Raw genomic sequence first — 18,508 nt, 5'->3', positions numbered from 1 at the left:
CTGAATAACATCAAGGAGTTGCTATTTTAATCTGTAAGGGAAGGGAGTTCCATACCTTAGCCGTGCCAACGACAAAACTCCTACCCCCCAGCGTAGCTGCCTGTACCTTGGAACTACCAATAAGTGTGCCTGTGCTGATCTTAGGTTTCTGAGAGGAGCATATTTCCTGAGGTGTGTTCTAAGATAAAGGGGCCCTTTCCCCTGTAATGCTTTAAATGCAAGGCACTGAGACGTAAATATAATTCTCTTCCCCACCGGCAACCAGTGGAGATCCCTCAATCGATTAGTTACTGGTTCATGTTTAGGGATATCCAAGATTAATCTTGCCGCTGCATTCTGCATCCGTTGGAGTCTAAGCAGAAGCTGTGTCTGAAGTCCTATATATAAAGCATTTCCGTAGTCCAGCCGCGATATAGCTAATGCTGTTAACACCGTTTTTAAAGCATCCATAGGAATAAACGGACGGATATTCCTAATGATTTTTAGGATACCCCAAAAGGTGGAGGTAAGTTTGTTAATTTGACCTTTGAAGGTCAGCCTTTGGTCAAATATGACCCCCAGGTTTCTAACCTTTGAAACTGGTACTTACAAATCGGCCGGCCACCACTTTGGGGACCAAAAGGAGGTTTTATTGCCTAGTATCAAAACCTCTGTCTTATCGCTGTTCAATTTGAGGCAATTCTTCTGCATCCAAGTGTTAATCTGCAGCATACAAATATTGAAACGGTCAGCCGCCTCCTCAACATTTTTTGATACTGAGATCACCACCTGTGTATCATCGGCATATGATATAACCGAGAAGCCGCATTGTCTAATAATTTCTGCCAGCGGGGCCACATAAATGTTGTGGGACTCGACCAAAAATGTTCTGTTCGTTAAAAATGAAGTCAGTAACTTAATGGCACTGTCTTGAAAACCCAGTTCAACAAGTCTATCGATCAAGATTTGGTGGTTGACCATGTTGAAGGCCGCCGATAGATCTAATAGGATCAAGGCGGGCTTCTTTCCCTCATCCAGAAATGTTCTTAATTGTTCTACTGCCATCACCAAGGCGGTCTCGGTTCCATGGCCTTCCCTGAACCCCTCCTGGGAATGATCTAGTAGTTCACCCTCTGCGATAAAGGACATGATCTGCCTGTTAATCAGCTTTTCCAACAATTTAGCGCAGAAGGGAATCCTAGATATTGGCCTGTAGCTTTAAGGTTCTGTCAGATCCATATTGGCTTTCTTTAATAACGGCCGAACCGAAGCCATTTTCCATGAATCTGGAAAAATGCCTGACTGAGTTATTTCTAAGAAAACTGGTCTGAGTTGTTCACCAATTAGCTCTGGACATAAATGAAATATTTTTGGAGGGCAGGGATCTGACGGAGCTCCTGCCTTTGTTGTCTTTACTACTTGGGCGATCTGTTCATCTGTTGGTGGGAGAAAAGAGAAGGTTTAAACATTGGCTGAGGAGTGAAACCCCGGCGTTTTTTTAAAACTTAAAAGTAAATTCCCTACCATTTACTAACCCATCACCCTGCCCTATGGGCAGATTCAGGCCTACATTGGGGTCGACTTATGTGTAGTAAAAGGGAAGTTTAAGGCTTGGCAAAGGATTTTAAATGCCAAGTCAAAATGGCCGTTAAACTGCACATGCAGGCTGTGCTTTGGCAAGCCTGAGACATGTTTTAAGGACTACTTGTAGGACTTGCACAATCAGTGCTGTAGGCCCACTAATGCCATTTAATTAACAGGCCCTGGGTATAGAGAGGAGACAGCACATGCACTTTAGCACTGGCCAGCAGTGCTAAAGTGCTCAGAGTCCTAAAGCCAACAAACAGATTCAGCATAAAGAGGAGGAGGAAGGCAAAAGGTTTGGGATGACCCTTCAAAGAGGGCCATTTTCCAACATGGTAGAATTGGCTTGTACCCAATTGGCACATTTAATGTACTTATATGCCCCAAGAAAAGTGCTATCCCAAGTACCCAGAGCTAAATACTACTAGTGGGCCACCCACTTAAGTATCCTTGCAAAGCATGTCTCAGGTCTGCCATTACAACCCATGTGTGCAGTTTTAAACTGCTATTTCAACATGGCAAAATAAACCTTCTTCAGGTCTAAACATTCCTTTTTTAATGCATAGAAGTCATCCCTTGGGCAGGGTCATAGGGTCATAGGTCCATAGAGCAGGGTGCAGTGTATTTAAAAAGTTGGACATGTACTTTTAGGCTTTACAAGTCCTAGTACTGAAAAACTCTTCATTTTTCAATACTGCAAGGCCTACTTCTCCCATATCATAACGAGGTTTCCTTATTACATTTAATAAGTGATAACTTTCAATTGGGGGCAGGTGGACAGGTTGGGTTTGGAATCTAAAGAATTTTAATTAAAAGACCTCTTTAACGATAAAGTCGCATTTTAAGTCACAATTCTGAAAATGTGACTTTTTTGGCCTAACCATTTGGTACCTGCAGCCTGTCCCTGGGTCACATGCCTAGTTCTAGCTGGCAGTTGGTCTTTGTGGATTGCTCCCAGAAAGTGAGACAAGGGGAAAATGGGTGTTGTCAGTATGGGCCACTCTGACTTAATGAATGGAGGATCCATACCTATCACACATGTAGATCAAAAAGGGTCTGCCTGAACACACTCACAAAGGGTTTGCCACTAGTCGTTTATATCCCCAGAGCAGCTGGGGCCAGGGTAGGGAGGGAGGAGAAGCCTGACACCTCAGAAGAGTGGAAATCTCCAGAACCTTCTCCTACATCAAAGGTAGCACCAAATATTAATACTGGACCCTCAGTCCCAACTCTTCAGTACACATGTGTACTTGTGGATGACTCAGAAGAAGAACTATTGTGTTCTTTTGCTGCAAGAAAGATTGTCATTCTGCTGCCCTCCTGCCTGAGTGAGAAGAACTGGTCCTGCATCTTGAGCCCAGGACCACCAGAATGACTCCAAGAGCTAGTTGGCTGGCCTCCTGATCAGAGCCTCAGGAACAGAACAGGCTCCAACAACCTTGTATCCAGCACCAGGACTCTGCCAGCTTGGAAATGGGCCTGAAAGTGCTCTTCCAGCCCAGCTGTGGTCCCAGCAGAGTCGACACAGCACGACACTTGACCTCCTAAAACTCCACATCTAAACCACTGCACAACGCATCCCTCAGGAAGGACTTTGCATCGCACCCCATAGCCTCCTCAGAACAGCTGCTGCGCGATGCATCCTCAATGCAGTTCTTCACATCACAAGTCTTACAACTTCTTCGGAATCAGTCCATGCACCACGCATCTTCAACGCAGGACTCCTCATCACAGGCCCCTAGTCAATGGCATCCTCGACGACAATGCAGGACCTCACATTGCAGCCTCGCCCCTTTCCAGAACCATTGCCGCGCAATGCATTTCCACACCAGAACATCACATAGCCTCAGCTGTGTGACATATTCTCAACACAGGATCTCACCATGCTGTGCAACCAGGATTTAAGGTACTTTTGTTCAGCAGGCCTAAGTTGGGCCCTGCATCCGAACAGCACTGCATCACGGTCAGCCTGACCTTGTGACTTTGCCCTGGTCCAACACGACCAGATAACCACAGTTGGCACTTTGTGCTTTTTGATGCTAAGTGTCAATTAAATCTTTAAAATTGCATATCTCCAATTCATCTGGGTGTTTTCTTGTTGATCTGGTGTCATATAATTTATTACATATCACTCAATTATTTCTAAGCTGATTTGGGATTTGTCTTGTGTGCTGTTCTCATGCCATTGCTGTCTGATGTGCTGCATACATATTTTACACATTGCCTCTAGGTTAAGCTTGACTGTTTTTGTGGCAGACTATCAAAAGGTTAAGCACAGGTTAATTTGGGGTTTTCTGTAAGTTCACCCTAACAGAAACTATGGTTGATGCTTGAGAAAGGCTTCACGCCCCTCATTCAGTAACCTTATTTTCAGCAGTGACTGCCAAAGCCACACTTTTATTCACAAGGTCAGGTGGTGTATCGTCTTCTGCAATTATTGTGCTCTGTGGTAAGCCAGACGTAAGCGAGTCAACATTAACAATAGCAGGCAAGTCATTTGCAAAGTCTTGCAAAGGATATCTTTCGGAGAGACACCAATCATTCAATCAATCAATGCATTTTTAAACCGTGCTACATACCCGTGAGGGTCTCAAGGCACTGGGGGGTTGGGGTGGGGGGCGCTACTGGTCGAAGAGCCAGGTCTTGAGAAGTCTTCTGAAGGCCAGCAGGTCATGAGTCTGTCATAGGCTGGTGGGGAGAGCGTTCCAGGTCTTGGCGGCGAGGTAGGAAAAGGATCTGCCACCGGGGGTGGTTTTTCGGATACGAGGAACTGTGGCGAGGGCGAGGTTGGCTGAGCGGAGGATTCGGGCGGGGATGTGGAAGCTGAGTCGGTTTTTGAGGTATGTAGGTCCGGCGTTGTGTAGTGCTTTGTGTGCGTGGATGAGAAGTTTGAAGGTGATCCTCTTGTTGACGGGGAGCCAGTGCAGGCCTCTCAGGTGGGGTGTGATGTGGCTGCGTCGGGGGACGTCGAGGATCAGGCGTGCCGAGGCGTTCTGGATTCGTTGTAGTCGTCTCAGGAGCTTGGTTGTTGTTCCTGAGTAGAGAGCGTTCCCGTAGTCGAGTCTGCTGGTGACGAGGGCCTGGGTGACGGTTTTTCACATGTTGGGGGGGATCCACTTGAAGATCCTGCAGAGCATTCGGAGGGTGTTGAAGCAGGATGCAGAGACGACGTTGACTTGTCTGGTCATGGAGAGGGTGGAGTCGAGGATGACTCCCAGGTTGCGTGCGTAGTCTGTGGGTTCCGGGGCTGTGCCTAGCGATGTGGGCCACCAAGAGTCGCCCCAGGCCGATGGGGTGGGTCGGAGAATCAGGACCTCCATCTTTTCTGAATTCAGCTTCAGTCTGCTGTCCTTAATCCAGTCAGCTACGGCCTTCATTCCTTTGGTGAGGGATATGATAAGCTGGGTGTCGTCGGCATAGGAGATGATGTTGAGGTTGTGTTGATGTGCGACGTGGGCGAGCGGTGCCATGTAGATATTGAACAGCGTCGGGCTGAGGGAGGATCCCTGTGGGACACCGCAGATGATCTCGGTGGTTTTTGAGCAGAAGGGTGGGAGGCGGACGCTCTGTGTTCTGCCGGAGAGGAAGGATGTGGTCCAGGCCAGGGCCTTCCCTTGAATCCCGGCGTCATGGAGGCATGCTGATAGGGATCGGTGGCAGACTGTGTCAAAGGCTGCTGATAGGTGAAGGAGGATGAGGGCGGCTGTTTCTCCTTTGTCCTTTAGGATCCTGATGTCTTCAGTGGCGGCGATGAGGGCGGTCTCGGTGCTGTGGTTGCTGCGAAAACCGATTGGGAAGGGTCCAGGATGTTGTTGTTTTCGAGGTAGCGGGTTAGCTGTTTGTTGACAATCTTCTCTGTCACTTTTGCCGGGAACGGGAGCAGGGAGATGGGCCAGAAGTTCTTGAGGTCCTTGGGGTCTGCCTTGGGCTTCTTAAGAAGAGCGTTGATCTTGGCGTGCTTCCAGCTTTCTGGGAAGGTTGCTTTCTCGAAGGAGCTGTTGATTGTTTTCCGGAGGTGGGGGTGATGGTTGTGCTGGCTTTGCTGAAGACGTGGTGAGGGCATGGGTCGGATAGGGATCCGGAGTGGATGGAGTTCATGGTTTTGATGGTGTCTTCGTCGCTGATGTTGGACCAGGCGGTCAGGCGGCTGGTGCGGGTGGTGGTCGCTGGGGTGGTGGACTCGGTGGTGGGTGTGGGGGTCTCGGAGTTGAAGCTGTCGGTGATCTTGTGGTGGAAGAAGGTGGCCAGGGAGTCGCACAGGTCTTGTGATGGTGGTATGTCGTTGGTGTTGGAGCTGGGGTTGGAGAGTTCTTGCAGGATGCTGAAGAGCTCTTTGGTGTTGTGTGCATTGTTGTCTACGCAGTCCTTGAAGGCGGTCCTTGAAGGCGGTCCTGATAAGTTGGTGGTGTTTGCGGGTGGCGCCCTTGTGGGCTGTGTGGCTGTCTGGTGTTCGATCGCGGAGCCATTTCTTCTCTAGTTTCCGACAGGTACTCTTGGATGTCCGGAGGTCTTCTGTGAACCAGGCGGCTTTCTTGTTGGTGCGGTTGGTTGTGGTGGTCTTGATAGGGGCAAGGGCGTGGTGCAGTCGTTGATCCACTGCGTGAGGTTGGTCGCGGCGGTGTCGGGGTCGGTGGGGTCGGCGGGTGGTCTCAGGGCGAGGGTGGTAGTCAATTGGTCCTTGGTGATCTTGCCCCAGCAGCGGCGTGGCAGCTGTTGGGTGCGGTGGTGTGTGGTGAGTTTCCTGAAGGTGAAGTGGACGCATCTGTGGTTGGTCCAGTGTGGTTCGGTGGTGTTTTTGAAGGAGACGTGGGGGCTTGTGGAGAAGATGGGGTCCAGCGTGTGTCCGTCGGCGTGGGTGGGAGTCGTCATGAGCTGTTTGAGTCCGAGGTTGGCGAGGTTGTCTATCAGGGTGGTGGAGTTGGCGTCGTTGTTATTCGCGAGGTGGAAGTTCAGGTCCCTGAGGAGGATGTAGTCCATGGAAGCGAGGGCCGCTATCGCCGGTTATTTTATCGCATTGGAGATAAACGTTGCTAATAGCACGTTATTTCTGTGATAAAATCCGGCGATGCTTGGCGATAAAAAAAATTTCGCTAAGCTTCTTTAGCGATAAATATCGCTAGTTGTTGATAATATGCCCCTATTTTCTTTAATGAGTTTCACCTACTGCGGGCACGACATGCTTTCCTGCAACATTCAGCGTGCCATGCACTCTTTCACTTTCCAAACAGCCCAGGACAATGGCAGACGCTTCTTTGAAATACAATAGGTCTCGCATTTACAAGAGTTTGAGCTATTGGCATTGTAAATGACAATGCCTTTTATGTATGTGTTAATTGTCAATACAGATCAATAAAAGGCATTGTCATTTACAATGCCAATAGCTTAAACTCTTGTAAATGCGAGACCTATTGCATTGCAAAGGCTTGTTTATATCATGTGACAGTAAGGACGCTGGGGCCAAGTTGGCGAGATGGGAAACAGGCAATGTAAGCTTAGCGACTATTCTGGTACGTGAAGCCTTCACTCATGATGACTGTGATGGACAAGGTGGTAATGGGACACTACAGAATACTCAAGTGTCTTTAAGACGTATTGTGTAGTGCCTAATTACCTCAGGGTTTGCTTTGACTGCACCCATGTACGACATGCCAAATCTAATTTGCACTAGGGGATTACATTAATACATGCCAAAACATCACTGCTGCAAGCATATGGAGTTCTTGTTACCTGCAGCACCAGCAACAAATATCAGAACACGAATGAAAATGACGGAGATCAAATTAGCATGTGCAAGAGATGAACTTTGCATAACACTTTTGCAAAGTGCCTAAATAATAGTAAAATTGCATTTCTCTCTCTCTCTGCCTGTTTTTTTTTTTGAGAGTTCGGGAAAGCGCTATTTTGGCACCGCAAACCTTTTGATACCATTTTTTACTGTACCATATTTTGTGCATTTTCTCAGACTCCCTTCACAAGAAATCTCAAACTCTGGGTATAATCAAAATCACTAAAATGTGGGGAAAAGAAACACACATTTGTCTTGGATACATATTTAAAGAAATGTTAAAAAAGGCTTATACGATAACCGTTACAAATATCAAACAAGCATTTACAATGCAATGGTCTCTGCGTTATTAAAGGTAGAGCTATTGGCAATGCTCATGACATTTTTTTTTTTAAATCATAAATAAATGGCATTGTCATTTACATTGCCAATAGCTTAATCGTTAAATAAATGGCATTGTCATTTACAATGCCAATAGGTTAATCGCTCGCAAATGCATGACCTATTGCATTTACACCCACACAGAGCCACACACACAAAGCCTCCCACACACACATACAGAGCCACCCACACAGAGCCACAGACACACACACACACAGACACACACACACAGCCACACACAGAGCCCCCCACACACACACAGAGCCCCCCCCCACACACACACACAGAGCTCCACACACACACAGAGCCACACACACACACACACACACAGAGCCCCCCACACACACAGAGCCCCCCACACACACAGAGCCCCCCACACACACAGAGCCCCACACACACACAGAGCCCCCCCACACACAGAGCCCCACACACACACAGAGCCCCCCCACACACAGAGCCCCACACACACACAGAGCCCTACACACACACAGAGCCCCACACTCACAGAGCCCCACACTCACAGAGCCCCACACACACAGAGCCCCACACACACAGAGCCTCACACACACAGCCCCCCACACACACAGCCCCCCACACACACAGCCCCACACACAGAACCCCCCCCCCACACACACAGAGCCTCCCCACACAAACAGCCCCCCCACACACACACAGAGCCCCCACACACAGAGCCCACACACACAGAGAGCCACACACACCCAGAGCCACACGCACACCCAGAGCCACACGCACACCCAGAGCCACACGCACACCCAGAGCCACACACACACCCAGAGCCACACACACACCCAGAGCCACATACACACTCAGAGCCACATACACACCCAGAGCCACATACACACACAGGAGAGCAAGCACAGCGAGGGGGAAGGGAAGCAAGCACAGAAAGGGGGCAGGGGAGCAAGCACAGCCAGGGGGCAGGGGAGCAAGCACAGCCAGGGGGCAGGGGAGCAAGCACAGCCAGGGGGCAGGGGAGCAAGCACAGCGAGGGGAGCAAGCACAGCCAGGGGGCAGGGGAGCAAGCACAGCCAGGGGGCAGAGGAGCAAGCACAGCCAGGGGGCAGGGGAGCAAGCACAACCAGGGGGCAGGGAAGAAAGCACAGCGAGGGGGCAGGGGAGCAAGCACAGCCAGGAGAGCGAGCACAGCCAGGGGACAGGGAACACCTAATTCAAGGTTCTGGGACCCATTTTTAAAGCCCTTAATACTCTGGGGCCAAAATTGTTAGCATAAAGGAATATTGCCGTAGCCTCTGATCATCAGCCAAAAATCGGTTGAAAGTTTCCATGATTAGGAAATCCTGATAGGGTAGCAGAAGTTTTTCCTTCAGAATTCTTTGTCTGATTGCGTCTCCTCTGACTGCTAAACCCAGAGGGTTACCTGAATTAAAAGGGAGTGTCTAAATTAATATTTATTTAAAACCCCACCCAGTCAGGCAGTAACATCTGGAACTATTTGTGCCTATTCTATTTCCTGCATGACCTTCATTCGTGGTGACCACTGGTCAGTGGTGTTTATGCCTGATTAGTTGTAGATTGGGCCCATGTGGTTGTTGCTCCAGCGCCATAATACTTTCTTCATCATTTGTATTGCGGTGCTTGGAGGTGATGTATTATGCGCATATGACTAACGATTTTTCAGTTAGTGTGAATTGCAGCCGTTTGCCTAAGTTTATTGATGATTATGAGCAGAAGACGCACATCCTTTGGATTGAAAGTGATTTACAGCAAATTTTCACATACGTTCAAGCGCTGACCTGTCTTTCTCGCTCTCTGATGTAAGTGGCGGAATGCTGCTGGTGGAGTCTGCCTCCTGCATACGGAGCGGGAGGGCCGCTGGTTGGAGCAGGAGGCCGGGGATGGCTGGACGGAGACGTCAGAGCACGGAATGTCGGTGTCTTTACTGTTTGCAGAACTATCATTAGTTATAATTGCTGTGTAATGCGCCACGCAAGCCATGTGGGTTCGAGGCGTTTCATTTAGAGTTGTACCTGTACTAGATATTTTGAAAGATGATCTTTCCATGACCGCATTACAGCTCCAGAAAGAAAAGGCTTACTAAGAGGGATGATTAACCACTAACCTCGGGTTCCTGAGCAGCACGTGGCCCGTTGTAAAGTGCTTTACCTCCTCTTCGGGGATAGTGGGCTGTATATAAATGCCTTTACAATCCAATCCAATCATAAGAAGCAATAAAAGGGTATCAACCAATCAAACGAGGCATTACAACATAAGGAAGTAACCTGGTGCTTAACCAGGGACGCACAATTCAGCTGTCAGCCGACTAGAGCATCACCACCACTGGATGTGTGGAGTAGGGTCAAGTGCGCATACACACGCAGACGTTCCTTGCACAAATATTACATGCACATACACACATTACCATTGCACTCCCGAAAACGGCAGAGACGAGATGGCCGGCGGCAGAAAGGGCTGCCGCAAAGCTCTGAAATTTTCGGAATCGGGGGCGTGTTTTTTGGTGAGTGACGGATGACGTCACAGATAGAAAGAACCTAAAAAATACGCCCCCGAATCCGAAAAGACGGGGCTTAAAGGGAGTGACGCCCCTCTCCTCCAATGGCTGGCCAGCATTTACGAGGCCAGTCAATGGAGAAGAGGGGCGGGTTCAAGCCCCCTACACTAAGAAACATAATATCTCAGAGCTCCGCCCACTGCTTACGCAGTGCGACGGAGTCCTTAACCTAAAAAGGGTCTAGGCTGAAACTGAAGGGGTTACAATATGTCTTTATATGCGTGCCAAAGAGCTCTCTGACATACTTTGACATTGATAACGTATTTTTGATACTGAATTTTTTAACCATTAAACGTTCCACATCTGCAATGCAAACGTGATATTATCCTGTGAACAGAAGCCCCAAGTAAGCACCAACAGAGCTTTATAAAGAATATATGCATTTAAACACATCATGCACAATGCATGTAAAGTGTGATATCAAATCAGACTTCAGTACACGCCAACACCTGGCACAAAACAAAAACATTACCTTATGTCAATATGAAAACGTTATATTTCATAGACCGATATGTTTGTATAATATGTTGTGAATCTGAACTTTGCTTTTGCACTGCACACATGTAATATTTTTCTTACTTTTTAGCCCAGAAAGCTGTTGGGTGGGAATTCCTGTCGCAGATACCAGCCCTCATCAGCCAGCTACCCATGTGTCCCTGTGTGGATGTGCTCAGAAAAATATATTACCGCACCTGATCGACTCACCATACCACTGCTTGAAAGGCGTGCTTACGTTTTGGTATTGTGATAAGAGTATTCCAGCCAACAAGGCCATGACAACTTGAAATAAACTATTTTGAGTGCTAGTAGCATGAGAAAAGGTAGACCGAGGCAAGAAACGATTATTGGGATGCAGATTTAAACAGTCTTGTATGCATTGTGGGTAATAGTTTACAGTACATAAGTATATTGATAGCACAAACAATCATAAATGTGTATTTTAAATACATCTGCTGCCTCCTTGTGCAGCCCTGTTCCCAGATTTGAGATAGCATTGACTTTCATTTCTACAAATTTATGTTCGGCAAAAATAAGTCAAAGACACGGATTTGCTGACATTGGTTGTAGAATTATCTGGTCATAAAATGGGAATTGCATTTATGGCTAAGGGCGACTGAAAACAGCTTGTTTTTATCTAATGGTGGCATGTGTACTTACATTGGGGTAGGCTGAACTGATGACAAACAGCCTTGCTCTAATTGTTTTCTCTGAATCCGGGATGCAGAGGGCCTGAGTCGCTAAGCCTTGGTGACCGAGGGTTGATTGGAGGGGCCTGCATTAAAAGTGTGGCTGAAGCGCCCAGAAGCCTCCTTAAGAGTGGGTGTCAATGAACGTGACCAGGAAAGGCAATATGTGCCAACGCCTCCAAGGAACGCTTACAAGACGTTTTGTCGCAAACACATGTTAGATGTTTTATATGGTGACAACTAACAGACCAAACACACACCTACACAACACAACAACCAGTGTTTACCAAAGGGCATATTCCAAGATTGGGAACCAGAAGAAAACAACTCTGAGAAAAGGCATTCTTTCAATGGAGAGCAGCGTCAGTGCTGTAGCCAAACGGTGCGACAGGGTGCTTGGTGAACGTGTTTTGCTTGTGCCTTTCCTGTCTTGCTAAGCACCAGAAAGTGCAGAGTGCTCGTTCCTCGCTTCCCTCTGTGTCTGTTCATTTGTATAAAGAACTAACGGGGTTTAGTTTCAGAACTCAATAGTAGCTTTTGTAAAACAAATAGTGGCTTCTATCTGTTGGCTTGGCATTTTTTGTGCCGTGTCACGTGATTCTTTTGGATTAATCATGCTTTCCCCTACAGCGTGTGACATGCAAGCAGTAATTCACCAGTAATGGCTTTCTGCTCATCTTTCTCCGGTCTACACCAGGAGGCTGTTGTGTCAAACCAGTGCATTTCCACTTGAACGCTTCGGATCGCTTTCTGCTGACACTGCAAAATTCCAGAGATAAAGCACGCTTTACCATACAAGAAGTGGCCCTGAATTTATGCAAGGTCATTGGAGTTATGCAGCAATAAAGCCTCGAATGATATAACAAGGAAACTTATACTATGAAGCATTATGTGGCACATTGTGCGGCAACATTATGTCTCTAGTTTCTGTTCATTTTAACAAGTATAACTTCAAAAACGGATCCCAAAGATATGCACAAATGCAACGACATGTCAAGAGTGTCTGTCTAGGAGGCACTGTATAATGCAAAAGATCACACCATATAAACATAAGTAAACTGTTTTAGATTCTTCTGTAATCTTAATGTCTTCTTGATTTAACTGTTGTGCTCAGAACAGCATCTGTGGTGTAATTGGAATTTGTACGAATAATGATACAAAACATTGTTCCCCTCTCAATTAAATTTAACAAGGTAAGGGTTTTTTCATGGGATGTATGACGTTACAACGCAGGCTATTACAACGCCTGCCTTTACAACGCGGTTTTTACATCGCATACCATTACAACGCATAGCGCTTTTGGGTGCTGGATAGTGAATAGTTTAATTTACTATTCCAACTCCAGTCCCCGTGGACACTAGGGAAGGTGTTGGATAGTAAATTAAACTTATTCCCTATCCTAGAGCGCCCCCCAGCGCAATGCGTTGTAATAGTTTGCGTTGTAATGACCGCATTGTAATGGTAGTGCGTTGTAAAAGTTTCGTTGTAAGTGATGTTTACCTTTTTCATGTGATAAACTAAGCCCCTTCTAAAATCTATCAACTGGGGGCGTTGACATTGTCTGGGGAAAAGCTTTACCTCAATGCCAGTTTAATACCTTAAGACAGAAGTCAACAACAGAAGAGAGATCATTCTATTTTTGAAAAGATTGTCCCACCACACCATGTGTACTGCCTATTCTTTTGTAACTTTTGATGCATTTGAGCAATTAACACTCTTTTTGCTGTCATTTACAATTATACAGCAGGCGATGGCCACATAGCAGGCGCAGCAAATCCATAAGTGCATTGAAAACGCCTTGGTCGCAGTGTCACATTGTCCCAGTAGTCCTGCATGTAGTTTACACTGGCTTTCATAACTTGCGAGCCTAAAAAGGTACAAAAACTGACTAATTTCAACAAAAGCTGAAGGCATCAATATTATATTTTTACAAACCTTCCAGTCTGTATTTTGGTTTGCTCCTGAGAAAAGAAATTCAAAATCATAACAGAGCCGTTATTCCTTTTCACAACTCTATTTACAGAAATGATCAGCCCTCCTCACCCACACAATGTTGAACCAGATTCACAAACATGTTTTCTATGAGTAGATGTAGCTTTCGTGTTGACTTGGTCCAGCCCACAATGTTGTAGTGGCTCTTTTATCAGTAGTAAAGTATATATGTTTAAATTAAAATCATTGTTATCCTGAAAATTATTCCTAGGTCCAAATACGAACCTAAACAAATGTAGTGCCTGGCATAGAAGGATTCAGAGAGCATCATGTCGGAGTGAAGGTGGTGTACAGAAGTTGTTTTCAGAGAAAACGCAGTCCAGTGATTATGATATTTCCCCATTTAACAGTGGTTAACTAAAGCTCCACGTTCTCATTTAAATACCCAAAATTATTAAAATCTCTAGATCATTACTTTTGTTGTTATCATGTTGTGAAAATCTGAAGATATGGAACAAACGCTAGAATACATTTTGATGCAACATAATTAATTAATAACTATTAAAAAAATAAAATGCTCATGCAGTCGTGGTATTGTTTCCTATCAAGCTGTCAAATAGTGTGGTTGCTTATCCCAATGTATTATGAATATGCAAAACTTATTGTGCGGTGCCTTTTGCTCACACCACTGTGGTTTGTTTCACCTTAGCTTAACAAAAGGTTTCCCATTCAAAAATTATTACTCTGAGTCGGATGGGAACTCCAATAATAACAAATAAAACCTCATAAACCTGTTTGCTATTTTACAAAAGTAGTGGTGTAACCTGTGTACTGCAGTTTGAACTGATCAGATAAAGCAAGGCAGCTCATTCATTAAGGTCTCAGGATAGAGACCATTGCTCTTCTCATTTTTCTTTCAACAGAATATTTTTTCGATATCTTCCTCTTTAACAATGGTGGTATATTGATTTTGGTTGTGTCTTATTTTTTTCTAAAAACACCACCACCGGAGATGTTTAGTCCTTGATGCAGATATTACTCTTATGCTCACCTATGCATGGCTCAATTCTATTTTCTGCCTCTCCCCCGGATGTAAAACCACATGGGCATTTTAACAGATATACTATGCCTAATTTATAGAATAAAACAGTTCAGGAGCCTACAATTTTTATCTTAGAAGCACGCCAGCAGAGCTGCCAATATAAGGACAGGAATGCCTCGTGCAGGTAAGAGCGGTGGGGCGGGAGTCTACAGACAACAAAGGAAAATTACATATATTTTATTATCGAGTCCTCCCCACCCTGCCCCACCGCTCTTACCTGCACGGGCCTCTCTTCTGTATAAGGGTTCCTGCTTAGCAAGGTTGCCTTTGTCTTAGCAGTGCCTTATGCATCTTTCTTTCACCACTCTACACTACAACTCACGATAAAGTGCACTACATCCAGAGCCAACTGGCCTGACAGGCATGAGAGGCTCATAAAAAATATCACTCAACAAATAAAGTGCATACTGCATAATACATCAGGCTGTCCCTAGACCCATATCAAGGGTCTTCTGCAACCTCAATGATGTGACCGGAAAGCATGCAACATAAGTTGTATAAACATCCAGTAGTAACTGAAGGTACATAAGAGGGGGCCTGATCTGGACAAAATGTTAAGATTTCAGCAGGGGTAATAAAATTGTTCTGCGAGGGACATCATAAAAACCACAGAAAAACATAAAGTGCAAAAGGTGGACAGGAAAGCAATCCCATGTGCAAGGTATAAGAATTAGGGAAAGCCAGCAACAAATTACATATATTAAACCGGTATCTAGTAAGAAGAAACCCATGGTGACCATGGTGACCATTGGACATGTTAAGCAAATAGGGTGCAACAGCTGGTTCAGTTAGGATCTTTGTGTGTCCTCGCACCGAGGCATTCTCCAGTTCTACACCCTCTCTCTCGGCTCCTCTCCATGACAGGAAACTATTTTGTGTCCAGAGGATGCGCACCTTCAGAATATTATGTGGCAAATCAAACAGGGCTGCTCTGCCTAGCTCAACAAAGGTGCCCCGTATGTATGCCAGCCATTTAATTGACCTCCACCCTTGAAGCTGCATACAATCCATGAATATCTCCCTGTTAAAGTGATTCACAGGTTTAATCCATTTGGCGAGCCACCTAATCAGGGAGTGCAGAGCAATAAGGTCCAACAAGTAGGGCAGCCCTAGCTCCTCATGTACCATAAAAGTGGGAGTAGATACCGGCACTGCCAAAAGATGTCTGAAGAATCCATTCTCCTCCACTTGGAGCTCCATTTGAACTATATTCCCCCAGTCATCACTACCAGATGTGGCCACTGAGACTGATTTGGCCTGGTAGATTTTAATCAAAGCACCCAGAGGCGTGCTACAAATGTTGGAGGAGAAGGAAAAAAACACCCCTGTAGAGCAGGACAAGGGTAATCTTTTAGATCTTATCAGCAGGGCCTAGGTGTATCAATCATCAAAAACCATACCTAAGTATGAGCACGTCTGAACACTGGTCAGCTTGTGGCCCTGAACATAAAAGGATCTTGTCTTGGTTGCCCTAGGGCCCACAACCATCACCTGAGATTTACCATAGTTGGTTGAGGTCGAGGCTATTCATGTACGTGACAAAACCATCAAGCAGTGTCTGAAGACCCAGGGCAGTTCTCGTCAGCAAAACAGTGTCGTCCGCATATAATAATGAAGGAGGGGGAACTGTTGAGCACCTGCTCGAGAAAAGTCGAACAACAGGCCCCCCAAGTCATTCACATACAGTATGAACAAAAAAGTGGCCAATATACATTCTTGTTTTACCCCACTCTTTAAAGGGATGGAAATAGTATCATATCCCTGTGTAGCTCACTGAGAAAAAAAACGATGTCTATGTCCATTCACCAATCCAGCAAAATGGGAACATGGGCCACAACTTCGATCTGTTCACTTTGTCAAAGGCAGAGGACAGATCCATAAATACAATAAACAGTGACCCCGGTTTCGCCACAATATATTTGTTAATTAATAGAAAAAATGTAGGCATTGATCGCATGTCCCTTAACCCGGGCTAAACCCAAACTGTAGATCTGTAAGACTGGAACAGTCCTCTGCTCATGATAGCACCCTCTAGAAAATAACCGTGCCTATCACCTTGACTACCAAATCTATCAGAGAGATGGCCATGTAACAGCTCGGCTCTGGAACCCTTTTTGTATACTAGGATAATAACGGACTGGGAGCAAGAGTATGGGAGACCTGTATGTCATGTTCTTTGTGTGCGCCGGGAGGTACACCAAACACCGGACGCAGGTTAGTCTCACATTCCTTTATTTGCATCGCTCATAACTGCTGGTTAGCACCTCGTGCAGCTGCTGGACAGCACATCCGTCCCAGTCCATGTCCTGGTCATTGTCTGTTCCCTTTCCTGTCTCGTCACCGGATCTGGTGTCCGGTGACTTGGTCACTCTGCCTGAGGACCCACAGGGTCCTAATGCCCTACTGTCCGTCGCCCACACTGTGGGGTCACGACATCTCCCCCCTTGTTGCAAACAAATGTTCGTGACACATTTACCATAGTCCTCATTCACAGTTATATTGATGGGGGTGAACGAACGAGAGAGAGAGAGAGAGAGAGAGAGAGAGGGAGGGGGAGAGAGAGAGAGGGAGAGAGAGAGAGAGAGAGGGAGAGAGTACTTGTCATTCTACATTTCTTCAATGAGTCTCTGTTGTTTACTGCATGTCCTTCGTGAATCTAGTGTCTCCATCGCTTCCTTGTCCTCTATCTTCCACCGTCCATGTGGCTGCAGTTGTCGCTGCCATTTCTTCTTTCTCCGCCTTCTTTATCCTTGAAATGCTATCTGTTTCTTGTTATTCGTTGTTGGTCGTAGGCAGCCGTTATCATCGATCCTTTCACTTTCGTCACCGCCAGTGACTCTTTGGAGAACTTGTTGTCTTATTATCTATATTGTTTCTGTCTCAACACCTTTGATCCTGGCCATGCGGTGCCTCTTGCCTTTATTTCCTTGGTGGCGCCTGTCCGCTCTACTTATTGTATGTCTTTGTCCTTTCTTTTTGCTGCTGTTTCTCCTGCGCCAAAGTCCTCTCGTGTTACTCTTTTTTACCCATTTTGTTTCCTTTGTCTTTGTGTCTTTCCTTTTGTTTTCTCTTCTTTTATGTTCTCCTTTTCTCTTTCCTGTTTCTTTGTAGGTCTTTGTAGGTTTTTTTCTGTCCTTTTCCTCTTTCCTTTTTCTTGGTGGGTCTTGGTCCCTCTTTTCTTTGTTATTTCTCTTTTCTGTCCTTTATTTAGCCTTATTTCTGGCTTCTTCCACTCTCTTGTTCTTCTTTCTTATTTGTTCTTCCTTCTTTTCTTTGTTTTTACAAAATTCTTATTTGGCCTCTTCTGGGCTTTCCTAGTATTTTTCTTCTTTATTTCCTTGTTTTCTCATGTTTGCATCTTTCCTGCGACTTATTTCTTATATTTATGTCTTTCCTTTTGTTTTCTTTTCTTTCGTGTTCTCCTTTCCTCTTTCCTTTTTCTTTGGTGTCCCTTCTTTCCTCGTTATTTTACTCCTCTTTCTTCTTTCTTCTTTTCCTTATTGCCTTGTAACTTCTCCTTCGCTCTTTCTTTGTCCTTGTGCGATCTTTGTCCTTTTGTTTCTCTTTGTTGTTCTGCTTTCTTTCCTTTATTTCCTTTCTTTTCTTTGTTGTTTCTCTTTTCTCGATTTGTCCTTTTGTTATTCTTTGGTTTTCTCTTTTCTTATTGCACCATGATCTTCCTTTGCCTTATTGCTCTTTTTCCACTTGTGCGCTCTTTTGCGCTTTATTTATCCTGTATTCTTCAATCAAAACATTTATTTTCCTTTGTTTCTCTTTTCAGACGTTTTCCGTGCTTATCTTCCTTTTCTGCTTTGTCTTCGTTTTCTTCCCGTCTTTTCTTCTTTATTCCTTTTTATTGCTTGCGTTCTCCTTAATCCTTGTCTTATGTTATTCTTCTTCTTTGCCCTTTGCCTGGCTTTGAAATGGCTGCTCTGCTTTTTCCTATGACTTTTCCTTGAATGTCCCCTTCAAAATGTCCGCCGTCATTCTCACAATACTTTGGTCGT

The 18,508-nt window shown here is 45.6% G+C and overlaps 1 protein-coding gene across 6 annotated transcripts in view; it reads left to right on the top strand.

Annotated features, from left to right (window-relative positions):
- Positions 1 to 13,978, top strand: part of ZDHHC2 (zDHHC palmitoyltransferase 2) — a 647,387-nt gene extending 633,409 nt beyond the window's left edge. For all 6 annotated transcript variants that reach the window (XM_078678140.1, XM_078678138.1, XM_078678139.1 and 3 more), the window contains one exon: positions 10,867 to 13,978. The gene's annotated coding sequence lies outside the window, so the exon portion shown is untranslated. The remainder of the gene's footprint in view (positions 1 to 10,866) is intronic.
- Positions 13,979 to 18,508: the final 4,530 nt, after the last annotated feature.

Source organism: Lissotriton helveticus, chromosome 2_2, assembly GCF_964261635.1.
Source record: "Lissotriton helveticus chromosome 2_2, aLisHel1.1, whole genome shotgun sequence".
Taxonomy (NCBI): Eukaryota; Metazoa; Chordata; class Amphibia; order Caudata; family Salamandridae; genus Lissotriton; species Lissotriton helveticus.
Note: the sequence above shows the minus strand (reverse complement) of the source record. Positions and strands in the feature narration are given on the sequence as shown.